At 43.1% G+C, this 24,296-nt stretch overlaps 1 long non-coding RNA gene across 1 annotated transcript; it reads right to left on the minus strand.

The window, feature by feature from the left end:
• Positions 1–7,659: 7,659 nt before the first annotated feature.
• On the minus strand, positions 7,660–10,924 carry LOC308569817. Its single transcript, XR_014000882.1, has 2 exons — positions 10,514–10,924; positions 7,660–8,427 (listed from the first exon to the last, which is right to left on the minus strand). It is a non-coding gene; the product is annotated as an uncharacterized lncRNA (long non-coding RNA).
• Positions 10,925–24,296: the final 13,372 nt, after the last annotated feature.

Genomic DNA, 24,296 nt, shown 5'->3' on the forward strand with positions numbered 1-24,296 from the left:
CTTAGCCGTTCCTCATAAGGCATCGTTTCCAGGCCTTTGACCATTTTGGTTGCCCTCCTCTGGACACGTTCCAGTTTGTCAGTGTCCTTCTTGAATTGTGGTGCCCAGAACTGGACACAGTACTCCAGGTGAGGTCTGACCAGAGCAGAATACAGTGGCACTATTACTTCCCTTGATCTAGATGCTATACTCCTATTGATGAGGCCCAGAATTGCATTGGCTTTTTTAGCTGCCGCATCACACTGTTGGCTCATGTCAAGTTTGTGGTCAACCAAGACTCCTAGATCCTTTTCACATGTACTGCTCTCAAGCCAGGTGTCACCCATCTTGTATTTGTGCCTCTCGTTTTTTTTGCCCAAGTGCAATACTTTACATTTCTCCCTGTTAAAATTCATCTTGTTTGTTTTGGCCCAGTTTTCTAATCTGTCAAGGTCGTTTTGAAGTGTGATCCTGTCCTCTGGGGTGTTAGCCACCCCTCCCAGTTTGGTGTCATCTGCAAATTTGATCAGGATGCCCTTGAGTCCATCATCCAAGTCATTGATAAAGATGTTGAATAAGACTGGGCCCAAGACAGAACCCTGTGGCACCCCACTAGTCACTCTTCTCCAGGATGAAGAGGAACCATTGATGAGCACCCTTTGGGTTCGGTCAGTCAGCCAGTTACAAATCCACTGAGTGGTAGCATAGTCAAGACCGCATTTTACCAGCTTCTTTACAAGAATATCATGGGGCACCTTGTCAAATGCCTTACTGAAATCAAGGTAGGCTATATCCACTGAGTTCCCTTCATCTACCAGGCTTGTAATTCTGTCAAAAAACGAGATCAGATTAGTCTGACATGACTTATTTTTCAGAAATCCATGCTGACTATTGGTGATCACAGCATTCCTTTCTAGGTGCTCACAGACTGTTTTCTTAATGATCTGCTCCAGAATCTTCCCTGGTATTGATGTCAGACTGACTGGGCGGTAATTATTTGGGTCCTCTCTTTTCCCCTTTTTGAAAATAGGGACAACATTTGCCCTCCTCCAGTCTGCCGGGACTTCGCCTGTTCCCCAGGAATTCTCAAAGATGACTGCCAGTGGTTCTGAGAGCACATCTGCCAGTTCTTTTAATACTCTTGGATGCAGTTCATCTGGCCCTGGAGACTTGAATACATCTAAACTAGCCAAGTATTCTTGTACTATCTCCTTAGTTATTCTGGGCTGTGTTTCCTTTGCTGAATCATTTGCTCCAAATTCTTCAGGTTGGGCATTGTTTTCTTTATCGGAGAAGACTGAGGCAAAGAAGGCATTGAGGAGTTCAGCCCTTTCTGTGTCCCCTGTTTGCATTTCACCATCTTCTCCTCTGAGTGACCCCACTGTTTCTTTGTTCTTCCTTTTGCTACGAACATACCCATAAAAGCCTTTTTTGTTGCTTTTAACCTCTCTAGCAAGCCTGAGTTCATTCTGTGCTTTAGCTTTTCTGACTTTGTGTCTACATGTGCTGGCTATTTGTTTGAATTCCTCTTTGGTGGTTTCCCCCCTTTTCCATTTTTTGTACACATCCTTTTTTAATCTTAACTCAGTTAAAAGTTCTTTAGATAGCCACCCTGGCTTCTTTAGGCACCTTCCATGTTTCCGTCTCATTGGTATTGCCTGAAGTTGTGCTTTTACTATCTCCCTCTTAACAAACTCCCAGCCATCATGAACTCCCTTTCCTTTTAGTATTACTGTCCATGGGATCTCACCCAGCACTTCCCTAAGTTTTATGAAGTCGGCTTTCTTAAAGTCAAGAAATTGAGTCCTAGTATGCTTGGCTGCTCCTTTCCGCTGTATAGTAAACATGGACCCTTACAACTTCTTTTCCTATCTTGGGCTACAGCTCCCTCCTTGCATCGTTTATTCTGTTATCACCAGTTTGGGCACTGCTTTCCTTTTGGTGAAGGCAAGAGGCAAAGTAGGTGTTCAGTGGTTCTGCCTGCTTTCTGTCACCCAGTAACATTTCTCGGTCTTCTCCATGCAGAGGACCTACTACTTGCTTATTCTTTCTCTAGCTTCAGACATAACCAAATAAATTGTTTCTATTATTTTTGACCTATCTTGCATGCCTATATTCATTCTGAGCTCTGGCCTACCAGACCTTCTCCTTACAAGTCTTGGCTACTCGTGTATACTCTTCCTTCATCATTTCCCCTTTTTTCCATACTTACCTTTCTTCAGTCTCAACTCATCTGTAAGCTCCTTATGCAGCCACACCAGTTTCTTTACATGTCTCCCACTTTTCTTTCTTGTTGTAATTGTCTGCATTGGTGCCTTCAATACATAGCTGTCAAGCGTCCCTTATTTGGCGAGACAGTCCCTTATCCCAGCGCCATGTCCCGCTGCTGTCCCTTATTGATGATGTCCCTTAAATAAGCTACTGAAGGTAATGGGGCCCTTTCTATGTCCAGCTGTCCTTTGTCAACAACAAATTGTTGCTGTTTTTTGTGTTGAATATATGCTATATGGTAATTTATGGACCTAATAGGTATCTAAAGCCATTTGCACGCAACAAAATATGTATTTTATCAAAGTAATGGTTGATCCCTTATTTTGGCTGCGGATCCCTTATTTTCGAGGCTGCTGGTCCCTTATTTTCAAATCTGTAAGTTGACAGCTATGCTTCAATATTTTACCTTTAAGTAGCTCCGATCCATCTTGGACTTCCTTCTCTAAGTATTTTTGACCACAGGATCATTAGTGGCAGAATTTGAAATCCAGCAGATATTGGGATAGCTGAAGTCTCACATGACTACTCTATCTCTCCTTTTTGAATGTTTGGTAATCTGATCTAGGAAGGCATCATCCAAGTCTTCATTCTGGCTTGGAGGTCTATAGCAGACACCCGCAGTAAAGTCACTATTGTTTCCCTCTCGCACAATTTTTACCCATATACTGTCATTCTGGATCTCCTCACAAGTGCACACATCCTTTCCACTCTCTTCCTCTTTAGTCTATTCCTTTCAAATAGGTTATACCCCTCAGTTTCTACATTCCAGCCATAAATCCCATCCAAAGACAACACTCCATGTACTACCAGCTTCTTTTCACAAGCAGGTTGCATGTAGTGGAAGCGAGCAGTTAATTCAGTTCACTCATCGCAGACAGTCACGGGTCATCTTGGCTGATGTTCTGAATCATTTGCCGTAATCAGTCTGCATGAAGCGCAAACAGGTGAACTGTGGGACTCAGTTGGAGCATTGGTTCCATGAATATCAAAAGAGGTGAACTGAGCATTGACCCTTTGCCATTCATAGAGTGCACTAGATTCTCAATGCAATTCAGTTTCAAGAATAGATGAATGACTCATTTTAAAATTAGAAACTTCACACCTACTCCTTTTTTATACTTCAAGGTTCACTGAAAATACCTCCAGTGCAGTCACACAGCGTACATTGGCATTTCCAGAGTTTTCTTTTCTTTTCTTTTCCACATTGATAAAGACAATAGCAATAATTTTGTTCCCATTTTCCTATAAGTACAATACTCTGTGGATAAAAAGAGAAATAATTCTGATCCCATACGTAAGTGTTTTTGGTGAGCTTGGAGGTAGGTTTGGTATCTACCCATTTATCCAGGAGAAGAAGTTTTCTTAAGGAGAAATCACATGCAGTCACATTCTCAGCCTATTTTTTTCTAGCTATTTTACTCTGTTCCTCCCACCCACCTCAACTAGATTATCCATGTCGCTTTCCTCTCTGCACATACCTCTGGTGAATGAAGGAGGAAGTGGTGATTGCAATTTTGGTATATGCCCACCCACAATGTCATTGGGCACAGACCTCCCACCCTTTGCTGGGACTGTCTGCATCTGTTTTCACTCTACAGCAGAATGCAGAATCCATCTGCAATGAGGTTTTATCTTCAGAATGAAACCAATTTCTCAAGGAGTGCTTTTGAGGGGCAAAAGATCCAGATTGTGTGTGGACTGTAGGAACTCAGCCTACCTTGCTTCTAGAATAAAATGTCCTGTTTCAAGTGCCAATCTAGCTAGCTTCACCTGCACATGGAAGGGGGCACCATTTTGCCTTTTGCTTGAGGCCATGTCTTGGAGCACCCTAGATGTCACCTGCAGATCACAGATCAACTATCTGCCAAAATGGTTCAGCATTTCATCCAGCAGTTAAGTGAGAAAGCCCAATGATTAAAAGGAAAGGGTTCTGAAGGTGCCAATGTTCATTTTATGGCTTTCAGTGTTTATTCTTAGCCACTTATGTTTGCAATACTCTTTATCAACCTTGGAAACAACGCTTTTCTCTTGACAGATTTTGTCCTTTTCCATTTGGCCGGCAACGTATCTTCTCCAAGATAGCATAAGCCTGCGCTGTTTGATTTTGTTTGGATCTTTGTTTATGTGCTGGCACACCAAGAATGTCATCCAAACTGCATAAACATCTGGGATTGTGGAGTGCAGACCAGTTAATTGCTTTATATAGACCCACCAGAGCCAGAATAAACACACAGACAAGGAGGGCGATGTCTTTAGGTTATGCGCTTTTGGCAAAGAAGTTTCTTTCCATGTTCTGGCTAGAGAACGGTGATTTGGAAAGCAGAGGAAAATGTGGTATACGTATTAGGATAGCATATTTGAAATCAATTCATTTCGGAAATAAGCAAATATCACTCCCCTAATAAAAGAACTTTGCCCATCCATAAATTAAATACTTTGGCCCAGTTCATGAAACTGAACCATTACCTTCCTTGATGTATCTGCTTAGTTCACACAATGATTTGTTTGTCATTAATTAAACCAAAGTAAGTAGAGGTTTTGCATACTTTCAGTAATTAGGCAAAAACATTGCCAATTTCCAGATTCAGGCCTGGCTTTCACTTTAATTGCAGTTTAATAGTTTAGTCGTATGGAAGTATGTTCCCGTAATGAAATCAGCAGCCCTGGTCAAACAGGGAGGGTGGAGAACAACAGCTTCTCAGTCAAGCTAAGAGAAATCACATGCAAAATTCCTCACCCCATAAGCCTGATTTTGTACATGCACAAACCCAAGCTGGATTGGAAAGACTGAGAAGTGATATGTCTGCCTTCTCCCATTAATTTAAATTACCCATGTGTTTCATTATGCAAAAGTCGTTATGTTATCATACTGGAGTTACTGAAACTCGTGGACTGCCAGGGCTGCTTGCCTGGAGACAAGCAGATGTTTGGGCTAGCACTCAAGTTGGCAGTGCAGAAGCAACTCAATCCATGGAGCTAGTCCAAAGTCAATAGCTTGATAAGGTCCTCTGGGACCCTTCTAACTCATTGTGTCACCTGATCCCTGCTGAGCTAGTAGCTGTAAGGGTGGTACTGCAGTGCTGGAGAGATCAGGCTCCCGTTTTCCTCTCCCCATCAGTTGTTATGGTGGTTCAGGGAGTAGAATGTCTGAGCCCTGCAGCCAGTGTCCCTGGTTCAAGATGCCAAAGATACACATGCTCATATGTGGAGTGCATGGTTTGGGCATAGACCTCTATGTTGGTTGGTGTTGCCTCAGTGACTGTGCAGCAGCTATTGAAATCCAGTTGCTCAGAAGACCAACATGAAAACCTGTCCGTACAGGAGCTGTGCATGAGCCTTCACAGATGATTTTAATGAAAATATATACCAGTTCACTTCTCAGTGAACTGAGGCTTTGGACAAAAGCATATTTAGCATTTCATTGCTCTGAGACTTAGCAGTGGCACCAATGTGCTTCTTAAATATTAGTGTTTTTGTAGTGTATGGGCTTTCATTTTTATATCTGTTCATTTTTGTTAGAAATTAGAATGTGCTTCCAATTAGAAAGGGATGGGGGAAGCTGTGGAAGTCCAGATGTCGCTTACCACTGATCATGATGCTTGGGGCTGATGAGAATTAGGGTTCAACCACATCTGAAGCTGCAGAATCCCTCACTCAGTCATTCTGAGATCTCTTGGACCCAAATTAGGTTAAAAGTATGACAGTTATAGCCCCCAAAGTCTTACACAGGGGTGCCAACTTGAATAAAACACCGAGGGGACCCAGGTAAGCCTCACCCTGAATAATCGATCACATGACATGGTGCGCACACACCATTTGAATAGCAATGCACATCAGCTTGGGGGCAGGGCCTGGCCGCCTCAAATATTTTATTCAGGGGCTGAAGGAGTTGACTCCTGTGGTCTTACAGTAGGAAGCAGGTGGCGTTGTTGTCTAAACCACTGAGCCTCTTGAACTTGCCAATCAGAAGGTCGGCAGTTCGAATCCGCGCAATGGGGTGAGCTCCCGCTGCTCTGTCCCAGCTTCTGCCAACCTAGCAGTTCAAAAGCACACCAGTGTGAGTAGATAAATGGGTTCCACTGTGGTGGGAAGGTAAACAGCATTTCTGTGCACTCTAGCTTCCATTCCAGTGTTCTGTTGCGCCAGAAGCTGGCCACATGACCTGGAAAGCGTTCCACAGGGCAGGGGCCACTACCGAAAAGGCCTTCTGCCTGATTCCTTGTAGCTTCACTTCTCACAGTGAGGGAACTGCCAGAAGGCCCTCAGAGCTGGACCTCAGTGTCTGGGCTGGATGATAAAAGTGGAGACACTCCTTCAGGTATACAGGGCCAAGGCCATTTAGGGCTTTAAATGTCCACAGCAACACTTTGAATTGTGCTTGGAAATGTACTAGGAGCCAGTATAGATTCTTTAGGGCCAGTGTTATGTGGCCTTGGCAGCTGCTCCCAGTCAGCAGTCTAGCTGCCTAGACTGTGGTGGCCTTAGAGAGCTGCTTCTAGGTGAAGTGGGCAATAATGGGCTAGATGAAGAAGAAGAAATCTACCATAAGGACCCCTCCAGACTGGTGGAGGGTTTTTGCAGGTGTATTCTGCTGAAGATAATTAATACAACAATAGCATATTAGCAGTGGATTTATACCAGACCATCCGCCCATCATTCCACTTTATTAGTTGTTTTGCGATACCTCACCAATACAGTGGTACCTCGGGTTACAGACGCTTCAGGTTACAGACTCCGCTAACCCAGAAATAGTACCTTGGGTTAAGAACCTTGCTTCAGGGTGGGAACAGAAATTGCGCAGCGGTGGTGCGGCAGCAGCAGAAGGCCCCGTTAGCTAAAGTGGTGCTTCAGGTTAAGAATAGTTTCAGGTTAAGAACAGACCTCCGGAACGTATTTAAGTACTTAACCCGATGTACCACTGTACTTTGCATTGCCATAGGAAGGGACATTCTTGCACTATAGCACAAGAAAAGCCAAACTTTCGACTGGACTATGCAGCAAACTTTCCTAGGGAAAAGCAAGCCATCTGCAGGAAAGAACGAAGTGGGGGCTTTTCTCCACACAGCATCCGAGATTCATTTCCTACCTGATGAATTGAGAGGATCAGGCTGCATGGATTCAATCCGAGGAGAGAACTGGGTGGGTGACCTCATTTCATTGCTTTCACCAAACTGTGTCTTTGCTGTTCTATAAAATAGCACAAATGTAAACGAGGTGTGAACTGCTTTCACATCTCATTTAGGTAACAGATGAGGCATGAAATGCATTTCACAACCACAAGTACTAGACCGGTACCGCTCAAGCTTATGGCAATGAAGAGCTGTTTTATCCCCTTGCAGTTCTGGATTCACTCTGAAAGTGGTTACTAAGTGTGGGGCAGGGGTGAGGGGAAGGATTATCAAGCAAGGGCATGTTTGCTATTTTTATTTGCTCTCCCGAAATATCCCGAGGAGTTGACATCCTCAGTTGCATAGATGGATGTAGTTATCTGTCTCACAGAAAAACCCCACTACATCCAGATGGTGCAAAATAATAATAAAAACGACAGTTTTAGCAGGCAAGCTGGAATTTCAGATCATTTGAAGAACTTTTACTTCTTCTTGTATTTAAAGACCCCAAATATTGTCTTCTAGCACAACATATACACTGATGCTGTGATAGAGAGAGACAGATAACTTGGGTCGAGGGGTTGCTCACCAGTACCTCGCATGGCATCTGAAAAAAGAGCTCCGTAAACATCCTCACAAAAACTCAAGAAAATAAAAATGCTGTTTGCTCTTCCTACGCTGCTCATGTTTGCACTAGAACCTTCTGGAACATTCAAGAACTTTCAGTTTGTTTCTGGAAAGAATGAACACTCTCACACAGACCCCAGCAGGATCAGCCACTCCTACATTGAACAGGCCCCTATTCCACTGGATGCCAGGATTAGACATCCACTCTCCCTTTCCATCTTGAACAGAGGACAGGTGCAAAAACCTCCTCTCTGTGAGAAAGTGCTGTGGCAGCTGGTGTAGATATCTTTTCTTCTATTGAAGCATGTTGTGGTCCTCTCTTTTTCTGCTTTTATCCAACTCTTTCAACTCTTCCTCATAGGATGCCTTCCTCCAGATATCAACCAGTGCTAATGTATAAGGTAGATTTTTGGGGAATGCTTGAAAACCTCACACAGGTTCACTAAAAATAAAAGGAAATATCAATTAGGCACAGTATCACATGGCTATTTCTAAAGTCTCAAGGTGTTGTTTTTCCCCCCATTTAATATTTCCCAAGTGGATGCAATAACTTCCACCTTCAACAGAGGAGCCACATCTGGGGAAATGTTAACACTTAAGAATGGAATCCAACTGATCTTTGCAGAATTGCAAATACAGATCACTGGCTGTTTACTCAGGAGTGCTGTTAGCTAGAAGGCCTCTTAGCTCCAGTTGTCAAAGAGGATTCATTACACTGGCATCTCACACAAAAATCACAAGGAGGAAGTAAATGTGACTGGGCAAGGTTCTCAATGTTACTTATGTAACTGCCTCTTGGGGCTAATTAGAACTGCTTTTGTAGTATGCAAGCTATACATTCCTTGAGATGCTTTCAAAAACAGTGTGTGATCTCCTCAGTGAGGTCCTGGGTTTTGTGCTGATTCTGCAACTCAGCTAAGCATCCCAAAGAATGTAACAATCTCTCTGATTAAAGTTCAATGGAAAAGTGGAGGAACGAAATGGAATAATGGCCAGTGGCTTGTTAAATTGCTGTGGGATTTCTTCATCTTCCTAACTTGGTTAAAGGTTCATTGTTGTGTCCTGTTGTACAATCATGAGCTCTCTCATTTTGCAAAACTTTTTTCAATTAATTTGCTGATACTATTTTTCCCCCCTTCATGAAATGACTTCCACAAGCTAGGTTGTTGCAGTAAGTACTCTTGCGCATGCATATTGATAAATAGAACTGAGGGGAAAAATTGTGCTGGTTTAGTATTGATATTTTAAATTGTTTAATTGTTAGTCTTTCCTATGCCAAAAGCTTGGGACACTTTTTTCTAGGCTCAAGGACTACAAATTACTAAGAGATCTACTAGCAGATCCCAATCTATGTTCTGTCCTATCCTGGGCTAAAAGGTATGATCTGTTAGATATTGCAGATCACCCACTCACTTGAGAGGAGGCCCCACTGAACTCAGCTGGAGTAGACATGTATACACTAGACATGCTCTAGGATTGAGGTGGAAATGGCCCAACTCTGAGGTCTGCCCACATTCTGCTGGGTCCCATGGATGTCAAAAGCAGACAGTTCTCCACTCACAATCCCCTAATTCTTAGCTTTCATTTTTTATTAAAAAACAAAACAAACCCCAGTATGTTTCTAGCATTTGAAGAACCTGAAATATGAGTAAAAATGTAGGGGCACTATCTTTCTCAGGCAGGCCACAAACCAGGTAGCAACACAAGCTGTTACATGCTGCAACACACAAGCTTTCCACAGTCAACCATTTCTCTTCCCAACCCCCCTCTAGTATTTCCCAGCCCATTGAGAAAGAATAAATGCAAATAGTTTTAAAAGTTAAAAAAAGGAATGTTTGTTGTAGAAAGTGAATCATGCTGTCGACAGTTGTACACTCTCTCTGTGTGTGTTAACAAATACTATTTCTTTAAATAAAAAACTACAACCCAAGCTGCTCAAACTAACAACCACTCACTTCTTGTGCGTGCCCACAAAGAGCTCACTTTGAGCTGTTTGGAGGTGTGGTCTTGAAGGAAACAGCTCTGAGCATGCTCAGAACAGCTCCTGGGTCTATCCTAAAGGAAGACCAGTTAATACATGAGCTGAACTGAGAAAATGAGAACACAGGGGACTGAAAACGGCACAACCAGTGTAAATAGCCAGTGGCTCTGGCACGATAAAAATGTTTTGTTTTGGGGGGGGGTTGTTTGTTTGTTTTTGTTGTTGTTGTTTTGCTGCCTGGAGGCAGATGTGTGGGACCTCCTTGCCACAGCAATACTTTCAGCTGTTGACTGAGTGGCGCAGAAAGCTTATTGGCCAGAGACTGACAGAAAAGTATCCAAGACTCTGCATATTGAAATGCATTATGGGTAGATGGGTGGGGCAGGAAAGAGTGTGGATGGGGTTTCTGAGAGAAACTTTTAAAAAATAATGCTGGGCATTTCACTTGGTAGGGCTGAGCCTTGGGATAACCTAATGGGGAGGAAGCATGCAGAGTGATCCACGTTTTGCCCTGTTTCCATGAGTCAATGGGAGGGAAATTACTTACTAGTGTAGATTCCAGCTGCTCACGAGGCACGTCCACACAACACGGAAGGTTAGGGGTTGACACTGGTGTGCTCCTTTCCTGTGATGCTCTCCTAAGCCATCTGGTACTCTGTTTTCAGCTGTTCCATCACTAGTCCTTCACCATCATTCTCGGGGGTTATGGTGGTTGACATCTTATTCCACCCTCATAGCTCCCTGGGCCTATCTCAGGGATAAGATTGCGCCCAAAACCTTCTTTTTTTAAGTTTTAGCAGTCTACTTTGCAACTTCAGATACCGCCAGTAGAAACGGCACTGGAAATTTCCTCACAGAACCATCTCAGATGAAACTAGTGCAAAATGTTCCTGCATAAACACCAACCAAAACAGAGGAACTCTCATTCTTTTAATATCAGGCCATAATAGAACAGATGCACTGCCCTGCTCCACTAAACAGCACACCAGTATACAATAATCTGCAGAAGGTCTGACAATTTATTCTATAACAACATAGCACTAAATGCAGAAGTGGAAACTCAGTTTAAAATTATCTGAGCCAGTAACAGGGAATTGAATAAAAGCCTCTGATTTTATCTTCATACAATTACTGTACTGCTGTTGCTGTTATTAGCTAGCCATGATGATTATTAATCTCCATGTGCACCCACACCTGGAAATAAAAAGGCAAGACATTTAACAATAGGTGAGCAAACTGGATCCATAAATGTATTAAATGTAAAAGAAATTTGCAAAGGATCTCCTTGTCATGAGCTCGTCCTACACTCGAGTAGGACCCTGGCAGAGACACATGCCCAACTGGCATGTTCCCTCCCTCCTGGACGATCATTCGGGAGCTTCAAAAGCTTTCGTCTGCCCACACATCACAGTGACCAATGCCAACAGGCATCGGCACACTTAGGGATCAGCAGAGTATTCGCAGTTTGCATGACAGATCTCAGCAACTCAGCATTTTGGCTAATCTACTTTATTTACATATAAACACACAGAGAGCACTGCAACATGGCTCCCTCTCTCTCTAGCATCAGACAGCAAAGGGGAAAAGATCAAAGGACAATAGTCCCACTTCATGGAACACAGTAATGCAAACATCCTGTCTCCATCACTTCCCACTCTGTGGAGCCAAAACATATACTGTCATGTGATAAACAGCAATCCCATGACTGCAATCATGGAGCAGGAATTCTAACACTCCTATGGCTTAAGCCTGAAGGTTCCTACGACTCCCCATCACCACCAGTAACTAAATGTGGCTGAGAATTCCCTGACCTTTTTTTTTTTTTTTTTAGTGTTAAGGGAAGTCATCCATGAGTAACAACCTCACAAATTCTTGGTGAATAGGATGATAGAAGGTGTAGGAGCTGGAGGAGTGGGTAAATGAAGCAAGGTTAGAGTGAAGGCAAAAAACAGGAAACAGACAAAGGTTCCAGTTCCAATCCCTGGCATGGCATCTCCTGGTAGGACTGGGAGGAGGGATGGAGGAGAAATTTGATTCAGTGTGCATGTAAGGCAGAACCCATGAAACTGGCACTTTCTGAAACAATATGCAAACACAGCTATCCTTTGAAATGCACACTTTTTGCAATGCTGTTCTCTAACCCATCTTTACAAAAATGTATAGATTAGAGGCAAATGCGCATAAAAATAAAGATCTTAGTGAAAATAATATACAGCAATGTATTATATTAAGGAAATTGCTTGCAAAAAAATTGCACCTTTGTCAAAACTGCATATAAAAATGTGTTTATAGTGGTACCTTGGTTTAAGAACAACTTAGTTTATGAACAACTTGGATTAAGAACACTGGAAACCCGGAAGTGGGTGTTTCGGTTTGTGAACTTTGCCTTGGAAGCAGAACATGTTTCGCTTCCTGTCAAGTGTAAATTGAGTCCCCAGCTGCTATGGGAAAGCATGCCTTGGTTTAAGAACGCTTTGTTTAAGAACGGACTTCCGGAACGGATTAAGTTCGTAAACCAATGTACCACTGTATTAGGAGACATTTGCACTAAAATGCTGGTGAATTTTTATGAGGGTTTTTTTTAAAGAAAAAAAAAAGAAAATAGCAAATGGCTGCAAAATGTGGAGAACTGAATTTAAGGCTGGGGAAATGGGAAACTGAGAAACTAAGAGAAGTTATGTTGACAGATCCTTCAATCCCTAACTGGCAGAGCCTGAAACCTTGGAGAGCTACTGCCAGTATAGACTGCCAAACCATTTGAACCTTTGGACACAGATGGACTGTCTTAGCCTCACACTGCAACAGCTACCAGAGAACAACAATCATTAACTCAGCAAGAACTCAGTTATACTTAGCAATCAATTACACTTAACAAGCACATAGCTAAACTTCAGAACTCAGTGCTCCAAGAGGCATTGGTGGCCACCAGCTTCATACTAGCTGCTGGGGATTTCAGGTGGGAGTGCTGCAGTGCTCAGCTCCTACTTATGAACTTTCTGTAGACATCTAGTTGGCTACGGTGAGAACACGATGTTGGATTAGGTGGTCCTTTGTTTCTTCTTATGTTTTTAATTGACTTCAGTGTGAGAGAGCTCACCCAAAGATCTGTATGAACTTACAAAGTCCAGTAACTTAGATTATGTGTTATACTTTGGAACACAGAGGCTAATTTAATTTAATGCACTAATTTAATTTCATTATCCTCACCACGGTAGAGTTCTTGATTCTTACCTTTAACAAGAAAACGGAATGGCCGGTATGTAAACTTTAAAAATGCAAATAAAATAAAAAAATCAGGAAAACATTGTGGAGCAGGTGGGGAAAGCTGACAAAAAAATGCAGACTGCAATCCTATACACACTCACCTGGGAATAAGGCCTATTGAGCTCTATGGGATTCACTTTCGAGTAGACATATGCATAGCACTGTGCTGTCAAGCCAATGTTTCTTACTGCCTTATGTTTCTTACTAACTCATCCTTGCAGACAGCTTCAGCTTCACAGAGTGTCATTACTTCAGAGCTCTCAGTAAAGGACTGAATTCTCTAGCCCCTGTAAACAAGGGCAAAATGGGCACTTTCATGCGCTCGGTGCCATGAAATTTGCTTTTCTTTTATCTGCTCTGCCACAGGAGCTGACAACTGCTGGGAACTTGAGTACTGCAAGGAGTCAGGCTAATTATAGGGTGGCTATGCAGGTGAATACAATAAAATTTTATACATCTGAAGTCTTCTAAAAGACTGCCAGCTCGTCAAGCACAGTGTGAGAAATTTTGCTAATGGGGCTGTTTAGAGGCATCCCTCCCGTGATTGATGTTGCATTTCCTAGACTAGCTTTGATGCCTTTTCCGGCATCGGACTCATGTGTCAGAGAACAACCCCGCCTTAGAATGGCACAGGGTTTCCAGATGACAAAAAAAAAACCCAAAAATTGGCAGATCCAGTTTCCACAATGCAACCATTATTGTTATTATTTTACTGTGCCCACCTAAAACCACTGAGCTCTGCCCCTCCTGGTACTACCCATTCCCCAGACCTGCTCTAGACTCTGCCCCCCTGACTGGACCAGGTACCAGGATGTTTTGGTGCAACACTATGGTTGGAATGGTTCCTATTCGCCTCTCCATCCAATAACTCCAAATGGAAGCAAGGGGGAAGATGCAACGCAGCGAGAATCGTGTTTAGCGGAAAATAGAGGCCCCTGAAAAGTTTTACTGACAGCAAATAAGAATCCCAATAATCAACCCCCTGTATAGCAGTAAAAATTGGCTAAAGAAATAATTCCCTCTATTGTCAACGGTGCCTCCTTTGTTCCCAATGTAAGTGACTTGACAAGGATTTCCAAGGAGAGCACCAGCCAAATTGAAAGCTTGAAGGGTGAGGATTAGCTAAGCCGAGACATTAATGATGTGGCATGCATGGGGATGGAGCAAAGGGGCAACCATGTTGCATGGGCAACAAATGGGTATTTCAGATTTTGGAAAGCAAGTGGCACCTGCCTGCATGCCATGATTCTGCAGAAGTACAGGCTAGCCACTGTGCACAAAATTCAGCTTCCATTTTAAAAGGAAATAAAGTTCTATTAACTTTTGAATAATACTGTAGGTAGGGCAACTGCTTGGAAAAAAATACAGTGGTGCCTCGCAAGACGAAAATAATCCGTTCTGTGATTCTCTTCGTCTAGCGGTTTTTTCGTCTTGCGAAGCAAGCCTATTGAAGGATTAGCGGATTAGCGCTATTAGCGGCTTTTAGCGGCTTTTAGCGGCTTATCTGCTGATAGGATCAGCTGATAAGTGGCTTACCGGCTTAGAAAAGGGAAGGGGAAAAAACCAGCAGGAACTCGCAAAACATTGTCGTCTTGCGAAGCAAGCCCATAGGAAATTCGTTTTGCGAAGCACCTCCAAAACGGAAAACTCTTTCGTCTAGCGAGTTTTCCGTCTTGCGAGGCATTCGTCTTGCGGGGCACCACTGTAGAAATTTGGGGAAATAATACTTTTAGAGGTTAAGACCTACAAAGACTACAGGCAGTGAACATATTTTATATATATATATATATATATATATATATATATATATATATATATATGCTTTCGTAGATTTTCACGGGTACAGGAATGCAGGTTTTGGTGTTTTCAGTGATACACTGAGATCCTGCTCTGTTCCAGTAACAAGAAGCCGAAAGCACCAGCCTGAAGATGACGAGTGAGACCTCGTCGAAACGTCGCCTAGACACCCCAACTCTTACACGGGAAGACACCCGAAGACACCAAAACCTACATATATATATATATATATATATATGCTTTCGTAGATTTTCACGGGTACAGGAATGCAGGTTTTGGTGTTTTCGGGTATCTTCCCGTGTAAGAGTTGGGGTGTCTAGGCGACGTTTCGACGAGGTCTCACTCGTCATCTTCAGGCTGGTGCTTTCGGCTTCTTGTTACTAGAACAGAGCAGGATCTCAGTGTTTGAGTTCCTATAAATACTGTTGAGGGGGTGTGGTGTATAGCCTCCAACGTTCTGGGCAGAGAGGAAGTTCCCAGGCACAATAACCTGGGAACTTCCTCTCTGCCCAGAACGTTGGAGGCTATACACCACACCCCCTCAACAGTATTTATAGGAACTCAAACACTGAGATCCTGCTCTGTTCTAGTAACAAGAAGCCGAAAGCACCAGCCTGAAGATGACGAGTGAGACCTCGTCGAAACGTCGCCTAGACACCCCAACTCTTACACGGGAAGATACCCGAAAACACCAAAACCTGCATATATATATATATATATATATATATATAATCTTAATTCAGTTCACTATATGTCAATTTGCATTTTTTTGGGGGGACCCTCCTCACATCAATTTGTCAGCATTTTAGTGTACATTTATCTTAGTACAACTTTCTGCATGCAATTTTGCCTACACATTTTTGCAAGCCATTCCTCCTAATATGGTGCTTCTTTCTCCTAAGATATGCACTTTTGGCAGGCTCTCCTGAATATACACACTTTTGTACACTTTTTTTGTTCGAGAACCACATCGCAAACTAGAGATGGGTGAATCTGTCAGTTTGGGTTTTCAAAGTTTCTCATTTTTCCAATCTTAAATTCAGTTCTCTACATTTCTGCAGCAATTTGTCAATTTTGATTTTAAAAAAAAAACAACTCATGAAAATCCAGCATTTCAATGTAGATTTCGCCTTACACATATTTGCAAGGAATTTTCCCTAATGTGATGCATGTTTGTATACAGGCATGTAAATGCATTTTTAGCCTAATATATGCAATATTGCACATACTTCTGATTCTGCTGACATCCAGCTGCATTTCTTTTTAACATCTGGATCCTATACCAGTGCCCGGATTTGGTCTCTCAGTAAAGGTAAAGGTAAAGGATAAAGGGACCCCTGACCATTAGATCCAGTCGTGACCAACTCTGGGGTTGCGGTGCTCATCTCGCTTTATTGGTCGAGGGAGCTGGCGTACAGCTTCCGGGTCATGTGGCCAGCATGACTAAGCCGCTTATGGCGAACCAGAGCAGTGCACGGAAATGCTGTTTACCTTCCCGCTGGAGCGGTACCTATTTATCTACTTGCACTTTGACATGCTTTCGAACTGCTAGGTTGGCAGGAGCAGGGACCGAGCAACGGGAGCTCACCCCGTCACGGGGATTCGAACCGCCAACCTTCTGATTGGCAAGCCCTAGGCTCTGTGGTTTAACCCACAGCTCCACTCACATCCCTTGATCTCTCAATAGTTCCATGTAAATAGCATTGGCCAGATGTATTGCAATGAATGAATCCTAACAAGACAGAGCCCCTACAGATGGATGGTTCTCAGGTCCAGGAATGGGGTTGTGTGCCAGCAATGAGTGGATTTGCAGGGAGTGGAGCTACCTGCCCCGGTACCTGGAGAGGCGCGGGGGCGGGGCTAGATGCCCACATGGCAAACATCCCTAGCCGCCTATCACCCACACAGAGAGTGTCAGGAGGGGCGCTGCTAGCCGCCCATGGCAGCATAGTTCCTAGTGGTCCACCACCCGTGTGGCGAGTGTGAGGTGGGGTTGGGGGTGGCATGGCGATGTCACCCACCCTCACGGCTGACACCCGGTGTGGATTTGTACTCTCTCTGAAGGAATAGGTACAACATCATTTGGGAACACCCAGAGATTTGTCACTAAAGAGCCAGGAGACCTCAGTGGCTCAGAGCACCTATTAATAATTTTATTTGGTACACCAAATATGACTGTTCCTGAACAGGGACAGCCTTCCCATGGCTGTCTGTACATTGCTAAGCTCATCATTAGAGTATGGCAATATGCTGTATATTGCAGATGACTCAGAAACTGCACTACCAACCTTACTGTTGTACTACCAACCTGACTGTATGCTTGTGAAACATGGACCACTTATAAATGCCATCACCAACTCCTCGAAAGATTCCATCAACAGTGTCTCCGAAAATTTTTATACATCACTTGGGAAGACAGGCAAACTTGTGGGATGTAAACACAGGAGCAGTCAATGACAACATTCCTAGAGTGTACATGTTAGAACATGGGGAGGGATGTCTGTCCAGCAAGGAGGTAAACTTCCTGGGGACGGACTTCCTCCACATGTGACCAGAGGTGGGTGTGGCTTCACCTGTGCAGGTAATGACAAGCACAGGGCAGGCAGCCAACTCTCTCTCTCTGCCATCACCTTTCGAAGAAGCAGGATGCCCTCTTGGCTCTCAGCCAAGAGAGGAGAGGGCTATCTTCCTATAAGATAGATTCTACGTGTATTTTACCTTTTTAAGCCTGTCTGCCGTCTGGGATCATATTGTGAACAGATCGTGAGTAAACTCTTTTATACTTTTATAAAGACTGTGTTGTCTCTTGTATTTTAAGAGGGAACAAAGGGGAAATTACCAGAGTAATTATTATAGAGGTTCTAGCGAACCTGTGCACACGTTACCGTTGCGAACTTAAAGGGGGATGTATATAAACTCTGCTGATATTTTGGGAACTTCTTAGCACAAGTTGGACAAGGATATAATTAGTCAATATATCCTCTCCTGCACCCCAGAACATTCCCACAAAGGGTTAGTGGGCCCAGTATTGCATATTTCTGCGTATTTTTGAAGGATTGCATTGGATTGTGATTTTGAGTTGAGTAGTATTTTTCTGAGTTAACTTCCTGGTAAGCACATGGTCCTTTGTTCCATTGTGCAGTGGGGATTAAGCAACCCCCCCCCCTTCCCTCAGAGTTCACAGTGACCCAAGGCAGTGAAGAATTGTTTTGTATTTTGAGATTTTTGAGATTTTTGATTTTAAAATTTTGAGAAATTTCGAAATTTTGAAGAATTTTCAAATTTTGGATTTTAAGATGGCTGGAGCAGCTTTTGATAGTGATGCAAAGCTAGGAATGCCTGTGCTGAATGAGTACAATTTCATACACTGGAAGCAGCGCTTGATAGCATGTTTAGATTATAAGCATATTTTGGAAGCTTTAAAGCCTCAGCCTACAGGATCGTCTGAGGAAGATTTAGCCAAGATAAGTGCTTGGAAACGCATGAACAGCGAAGCTAGACACATAATTTTGAGTGGACTTTGTGATGAGCAGCTATCATTAATAAATAGTACAGATGATGCATCTCAAATCTTAAGAGATATTGAGCGCGTGTATGGAGAATCTAGCATAAACAGCTTCAGAAACTTGGTGTGTAAATTAACCAGATTGAGGATGAATTCAAAAGAGGAATTCACAGAGCACATCAACAAGTTTACTGAGATTATTCAAAGAATTGATCTGACTCCCAAAGCTTTTGATGAGGATACAAAGATAGCATTTTTGTTATCATCACTTGGACCACGCTTTAGCGCATTTGTAAGTTTGATGGCTCATAGACAAGGTCTGACTTTTAAAGACTTGATTGGTTATTTAAAAGAAGAATGCAGAGATAGAGCTGAATCTCCAGTGAGAAATGCTAGAAGCAAGGACAGCAGTTATGCATCTAGGCAATGTACAAAGTCCAAAGAGATGCCTAAGAAAGTGATTTGCTTCAATTGTAACAAAGAAGGACACATTGCAAATAACTGCAGAGCTCCTAAAGCAAAGAAACCCCACCCCTTTCAGCCAAAAGGGGAAAAGAAGGGGAAATGTGAATGCACATGGTTACTGCAAGAAAAGAATTTAGCTGTCCAGAATCGTGAAAGTAAACGTAATAAATGGATTTTAGATTCAGGTGCCAGTTCGCATTTTTCATATAAAAAGGACTATTTTAATGAGATTAATGAAATAAATGATGAAGAAGGATCTGAAATTGAGATTGCAGATGGCAACATTGTTAAAGCAAAAGGTGCAGGTTCCATGAGCCTGAAATGCAATATAAACAATGAATGCATTGAGAACACAATCTCTAGAGTTTTGTATGTTCCAGAGCTGAGCTGCAATTTAATCAGCGTGTCCACTTTGGACAAGAAAGGTTTCCAGGTCACATTTGGAAATGGAGAATGTAAAGTGACTAGAAATGGCAAAGTGTTTGCTCAAGCAAAGCTAATAAATGGTGTATATGAGCTTGATCTTTCAGAGAACCATTCTGCAAAAGTGGCACATTCCAGCCAGAAGGATGAAGCAGATCTGGACCTATGGCACAGAAGGCTAGGACACAGGGACACCAACGTCATTCTGGATCTACAGAAAAGAAATTTTGTAAGAGGTTTGCAGGTAAAGCAGAGCAACAAAGCTCCAGCAAAGTGCATAAGCTGTATTACTGAGAAGGCTGTAAAACCTTCATTTCCACGTTGTGCAGAACAAAGAAGCAACAAAGTGCTTGACATAGTGCACACCGACATATGTGGACCCATGAATGTTCCCTCACTGGGAAAGAATAGATATATTTTAATATTTCTGGATGACTTTTCAAGATTTTGTGTTGTATATTTCCTCAAAGAGAAAAGTGAGACAGTGGACAAGCTCCAGGAATACATTGCCATGGTCAAGAATAAATTCCAGAGAGCTCCAGCTGTGTTAATGAGCGACAATGGAGGTGAGTACTGCTCAAATGAAATGCAGGCTCTCCTGGCCAAGGAAGGAATTGCACACGTAACCACAATTCCTTACACACCACAGCAGAATGCCATAGCTGAGAGAAAGTTTAGGTCCATTATGGACATGACAAGGTGCATGCTAAAGGATGCACGTTTGCCACAAAAGCTGTGGGCCGAAGGAGTGTACACGTCAGTCTATTTGCAGAATAGACTGCCAACTAAAGGAGCAGAGCGCACACCATTTGAACTTTGGCATGGGAAAGCTCCCAATCTGTCGCACATACGTGTGTTTGGAAGTCCGTGTTACTTCCACGTGCCCAAGGAACACAGACACAAGCTTGACTCCAGGGCAAAAGCAGGTATCCTTGTGGGATATGCTTCTGGAGGCAAAGGATACAGAATTATGGACTTACAAACTGGTAAGACAAATGCATACCATGCGGTTTATTTTGATGAATATGGAAAAGTAGACACTAAGAACACTGTTGTGGATTCTTCAGATGAGTCAGAAAGGACTCAAGAGTTTGTATATTTCCCTTTTGAGACCCCACAAAGTGATTATCTGCCTTCGAGTGTTACAGCGCCCCCTACAGGCGACGCACCAGAAGACGCAGAGGACCAGAACCCTGGCGGCACCAGAGACGAAGATGAGGACTCAGATGGGGACATGCCTGCGTTGGAGGAGGATGAGGAAGCTGATGTGGTCGCAGAACCAGAGGTCAGACGCTCATCCAGAACCAACAGAGGTGTCCCACCAGTATGGTTGTCCTACCTTGCAGGGTCGGCGTTTCCACAGGAACCTTCCACTTGGGAAGAGATACAGGAGATGCCAGCTGCAGAAGCCAGTCTCTGGAGGAAGGCCGCGCAGGAGGAGATGGATGCACTGCATCAGAACAAGACCTGGACACTCACTGAGCTGCCTCCCGGTAAGAAGGCCATTGGCAGTAAATGGGTTTTCAAGGTTAAGAAGGGGTCAGAAGGAGAAGTGCAGCGCTACAAAGCTAGACTTGTAGCACAAGGATTTTCACAGCGTTTTGGTGAAGACTATGATGAAGTTTTTGCACCAACTGTGAGGTACAGCAGCGTAAGAATGCTTTTAAGCATTGCAGCCTCCAAGAAAATGAGAGTGAAACACATAGACATTGCTACCGCTTTTCTACATGGGCAGATTTCAGAAGAAATTTACATGAAGCAGCCCAAGGGTTTTGTAAAACCACATGAGGCACATCTAGTGTGCAAACTGCAGAAAGGACTTTATGGACTTAAACAGGCTGCCAGAGCCTGGAACCAGAAGTTGCATAAAATGCTGACGCAACTTGGGTACAAGCAAGGCGATGCTGACAAGTGCTTGTACAGTAAGTCAAATAATGGACAATTCTCATATATCCTAGCATTTGTTGATGACCTGATTATTGCCACAGCAAGTGAGAAAGACTATACACAGATAGTAAAACACCTTAGCAAAGAGGTGGAGGTCAAGGAGCTAGGAGATGTCCAGTACTACCTCGGGATCCAGGTGGAAAGAGAAGAGGACGGCTCATTTCTTCTCAGCCAAAGACAGAAGATCCACGAGCTAATTGAGCACATGCAGATGCAAGACGCACATCCAGTTGCTACACCGATGGCTACTGACTTCCTGAAGAATCAGCAGGATTCGAAGCAGTTGCCAGACAACAATGACTACAGGTCGGCGATTGGTAAACTTTTGTATTTAGTTACCACATGTAGACCTGACTTAGCTAATGCTGTGGGGATTCTTAGCAGAAAAGTGAATTCTCCCACTGAGCATGATTGGGCAGGTGTAAAGAGGGTGGTGCGATATTTGAAGGGCACCATGAATTGTAAATTAAGGTTACCAGCCGTCAGAGACCCTAAGTTGGTTGGGTATACTGATGCGGATTGGGCTGTGGATAATGCTGATTATAAATCAACAAGTGGTCATGTTTTTATGTTTGGGGATGGACCTGTTGCATGGGGCAGTTATAAACAGAGCTGTGTAGCATTATCTTCCACAGAATCAGAATACGTTGCAGCAACAGAAGCCTGCAGAGAGATCGCCTGGCTTGATCAACTCATAAAGGACTTTGGGTTGGTGAGAAAAGGGCCTGTCAGCTTGCTAGAGGACAATCAAAGTTGCCTGAAGCTGACGCAGAGTGAGAAGTTCCTGGCCAGAACAAAACACATTGGGGTTAAATACCACTACATACGCCAGATGATCCAGGATGGACTTGTGGAGCTATCCTACTGCAGCACCCAAGAGATGACTGCTGACATCCTGACGAAACCCCTACCAAGAGAGAGTTTCCAGAATCTACGTGTCAAGCTGGGACTCTGGGTAGTTGAATAAAGTTGTTTATGTTTTGTATATGTTGTATTGCCTGAGAAGGGGTATGTGGGATGTAAACACAGGAGCAGTCAATGACAACATTCCTAGAGTGTACATGTTAGAACATGGGGAGGGATGTCTGTCCAGCAAGGAGGTAAACTTCCTGGGGACGGACTTCCTCCACATGTGACCAGAGGTGGGTGTGGCTTCACCTGTGCAGGTAATGACAAGCACAGGGCAGGCAGCCATCTCTCTCTCTCTGCCATCACCTTTCGAAGAAGCAGGATGCCCTCTTGGCTCTCAGCCAAGAGAGGAGAGGGCTATCTTCCTATAAGATAGATTCTACGTGTATTTTACCTTTTTAAGCCTGTCTGCCGTCTGGGATCATATTGTGAACAGATCGTGAGTAAACTCTTTTATACTTTTATAAAGACTGTGTTGTCTCTTGTATTTTAAGAGGGAACAAAGGGGAAATTACCAGAGTAATTATTATAGAGGTTCTAGCGAACCTGTGCACACGTTACCGTTGCGAACTTAATGGGGAATGTATATAAACTCTGCTGATATTTTGGGAACTTCTTAGCACAAGTTGGACAAGGATATAATTAGTCAATATATCCTCTCCTGCACCCCAGAACATTCCCACAAAACTAATGCCAGTGTACTGGAAGAGGCAAAGATCACCAGTGTCTAAGCAATGATTCTTCAACATCAACTTCATTGGACTGGCCATGTTGTGCAGATGCCTGATTATCGTCTTCCAAAGCAACTACTCTATTCTGAACTTAAAAATGGAAAGCGTAATGCTGGTGGGTCAACAAAAGAGGTTTAAATACTCTCTCAAGGAAAATCTTTAAAAATGTAGTATAAACACTGACAACTGGGAAACACTGGCCTGTGAGTGCTCCAATTGGAGAACAGCCTTTACCAAAGGTGTCATGAAATTTGAAATGCTCAAACTCAGGATGAAAGGGAGAAACGTGCTAAGAGGATGGCACGCTTGGCAAACCCTCACCATGATCAACTCCCTCCCAGAAACCTATGTCCCCACTGTGGAAGGACGTGTGAATCCAGAATTGGCCTCCACAGTCACTTACGGACTCACTGTTAATATCGTGTTTATGAAAGATAATCTTACTCAGCTATGAGTGATCGCAGCAGCAGCAGCAGCAAGCAAAGAAGAAGAGGAAGAAGAGGAAGAAGAAGAGGAAGAATAATAATAATATTGCAGTTGATTCAGAAATTGCAGCTAATAGAATGTGTAGCTGCTAGGCTGCTTAGTGGAACCCCCAGATTTGAAAGTATTACACTCTAGTCGAAAGATCTGCACGGACTACCTGTTAGGCATGTTCAAGGTTTCGTTGTTGTCATTTAAAGTCCCAAACAGCTTGGTGCCAGAATACCTAGCAGACCAGCTCCCCTGGTGCAGACCAACCCACCTTTTATGATCTTTCAAGGAGACCCTACTGGTCATTCCAAAACCAGTGTGCTGTCACTTGGTGACAATGTGAAACAGCCCCTTCTTGGTGACAGCACGTACCCTCTGAAATGCCCTTCCTCAGGTAATTTGTGAGGCAGAGACAGTAATGACCTTTAAATAGATCTTTAAAACTTTGTTTTGTTTTTGGACCCTGCTCAGTTTTATTTGCGATACTCAGCTGCATTTTGTTTCCATCTCATTTCTATTTAGCTTCTAGGAAATGTTATAGAATATTGTGTAGCTTTATTCTGTTTATGTAAACCGCTTTGACATTTTTATTACATTAAGCAGTATTAAAACTAGCCCTCCCATTAGAGGCTAAACCAATGGTTATAACTTTTCATAAATATGCTCCATATGTTATGTATGTGTGGCACATAAACAAGTTGTCAGGATCTCTGCAGTAAGTCATTTTGTCTGGCCACGTATTCTGAAAACTTTTCTTGTTGGGAATGCCAGAAATTATCACAAGCTATTATTTTTCTTATTACCTGCTAAGCCAA

The sequence above is a fragment of the Podarcis bocagei genome (genome assembly GCF_964188305.1).
Source record: "Podarcis bocagei genome assembly, chromosome: 12".
Lineage (NCBI taxonomy): Eukaryota > Metazoa > Chordata > Lepidosauria > Squamata > Lacertidae > Podarcis > Podarcis bocagei.